The sequence below is a fragment of the Gavialis gangeticus genome, unplaced genomic scaffold (genome assembly GCF_001723915.1).
Source record: "Gavialis gangeticus isolate Ggan-Ray unplaced genomic scaffold, GavGan_comp1, whole genome shotgun sequence".
Taxonomy (NCBI): domain Eukaryota; kingdom Metazoa; phylum Chordata; order Crocodylia; family Gavialidae; genus Gavialis; species Gavialis gangeticus.
The window spans coordinates 108,932,615-108,935,346 of NW_017729032.1; positions in this window are offsets into that span (position 1 = coordinate 108,932,615).

Sequence of the window (2,732 nt, forward strand, 5' to 3'; positions counted from 1 at the left end):
TGAGCAGGCAGTTGGTTTGAAACTTTGGGTGAACCAGGAAGTGAGTGAACACAGGCATCAGACAGCAATTCTCAATCAGTTCACAGGTCAGTTTGCAGGTCAGTTTGCCGCACCTCTGTTTGAAGGAGAAACTTTTAAGGTAAATTTAATTAAGAGTAACCAAGATATTTAACATAAGCAACTAAAATTCAGTAGTTAGATCAATACTTATTTACTAGAGACACAAGCAGGAGGGGAGTTCCCTAAGGGGTTTGCCTGGAAATACTCTCTCACATTCCTTCACTGTAAGCTTGGTAAGAAGCAGCAAGTTATCAGGGAAAAAGAAACCTTTCAGGACAAAGGAGCAGCAAACAGACAGCTTACAGGGGAAGGTCTACTCGAAGAGACAGGTGTTAGACCCCTACTCCATGTGATGCCCAATGACTAGGGAGATGATGATCCAATTGCCCATGGATCCAGTTGCTCAGGGAGCAACCAGGGAGCAAACAACAGCACACATTGCTCACAGTAGCTTTATTCAAAATGGAGACAGATTTGGGCAAGTTCCCAAAAAAACCAACAAACCATGGAGCAGCAGTGAACATTAGTTCTTTTCACATTTATACACCTTGGTTTCTGCTCATTAACATTTACCCTACCTTTGCCCCTCCTTTGTTCCACCTATATTCCCTCCTATCTCAAACTCTGCCTCTGTTTACTGTTTGCCTCATTAGCATGGAATTGCCTATGCATTTCATTCATTTGCATGCCTCTGCTAAGAGTGCATACTCAAGACTTTGACCCTGGCTTCTTTTGGTCACTTGCTGTTTCTTGCTGACTCCTTCATCTCCAAGGTCTTGCTTCTGCTTTATGTCCTGATGATAGCTGGTGGGCTGCATCTTGTTCTTCTTACGTAGTGAGCTATATATCTTTACAACACTACTCCATTGTTGGGAAAATGCTTGCCTAATCATCTTGCTATGTTACTTTATATATATCATTCTGCCTTGTGGTCAGCAGCTTCTCTAGGCCACAGGTTAAAGCCTTTATTCAGCTGCAAATCCAGTGCTCCCCAAGATCCAAATATTGTCACCCTAACACTAGGTTGTAGATTTAAGAGAACCAGAGAAATGACTGGAGAACATTGCAATGCCAGAGCTATTGCTACTGTTAGCACCTGTGAGGGGTATACCCAGACAGAACCACTCTGCTTGTACCTGTGAGGGGTAAATCCAGACAGAACCACTCATTGTCAAGGCTTCCACACAGGTCTTTATTTGGAACTGTGGGGATTGCAGCTTGGAGGTTCCTTCTAGTGACTGCCAGGTGGGGGAGTACCTGTGATGCAAGGGGTGCCTCCTACTGGTGTTCTTTAGGAGGCAGGGAAGAAAGCTAAGTGGTGAACCTCCAGTGCACCTTCAGCCATGAGTTCATTGATTCAATGCTGGAGGAGACCTCTAGGACTGGAGAAGAAGGACTGCCAGAGGTGGTGCTGGGGAAGAAATAGGTCATGGACTCCCAGGAAGGTGGAAGTTTGTGGCCTCTGGCAGCAGGCACAAATCTTCATCCCTACCTGTTGAAGTTTACCTGGAAAAAAGATATGCAGCCCTAGCAACAAAGGAAAAGGAGAATGCTCTGTCAGTGGAAGAGGCCAGACCAGGCCTCCTCGAGTGCTGGAAGGACTGAAACCACAAACCACTGCCACCAAAAGGAAGTGATGGGTGGCAGTTGTAGGCAATTCTGTTATGCAGGGGATGGAGACATCTATTTTCCGGCCTGACCTGTAGTTTTGGGAGGTCTGCTATTTGCCTGGAGCCTAGAGCCTGGATCCAAGATGCCACAGAAGGATTATTGAGACTATCATCCCATGCGGCTCAGCCAAGTGGGCAGAAATGATACTGCCATGAAGGACCCTGAGTAGATCAAAAGTGCCTCCAGGGCTCTGGGTGAAAGCATGAAGTGGACAGGGGCTCAGGTGGTGTTCTTCTTGCAAGGAGAAGGACTCGGACTACAGATCTATGCACAGCTAGGCAGAGATTTGGCTTTTTCAACCATGGAATGTTGTTGCAAGGAGGATTGCTAGAAAGAGATGGGATTCACCTAATGAAGAGAAGGAAGAGCATCTTTGCAGACAAGCTTGCTAACCTAGCGAAGAAAGCTTTAAATTAGGTTCACCAGAGGATGGACACCAAAGCCCTGAGGTAAGTGGGGAAACCAGGAGGAAGCACAATCAGGAGGAACAGCAGGGCAGCAGGGGAGTCTTTTTTTTTATTCTTCCTGAGAAAGTAGGGCAATCAGCTAGTTACCTCAGATATCTGTACATGAATGCATGGAGACTGGGAAAAAAGCAGGGAGAATTGGAAGTCCTCATAGAGTCCCAAAATGATGATATGTTTAGAATAAGTGAGACTTGGTGGGTTAGCTTACAAGAAGGGAGTCCTGTAATGGAATGGATGATGCAGCAGGAGACCCTACCCCTGTTACTCAGCTGAGGGGGAAAGAGAAACAGAAGGACAGAGGCAGGGGCCAGGAAGGTAGAGCAAGTAAGCCAGGACCCTGCCCCTTTAAGAAAATGAAGCCATGGGCAAGAGAGAAATCAGTTAATTAAAAGATGGGGACTTTCCTGTGGTAGAGAGGGGAAGGCAGGCAAATGGCCAGCTGAAAGTGCCATTGGATGCAGAAAACACCTGAACAGAAGCTGGACGGGAGGATGTCAAGGTAACACTGTGAAGAAGGATCACCGGTTCTAACGA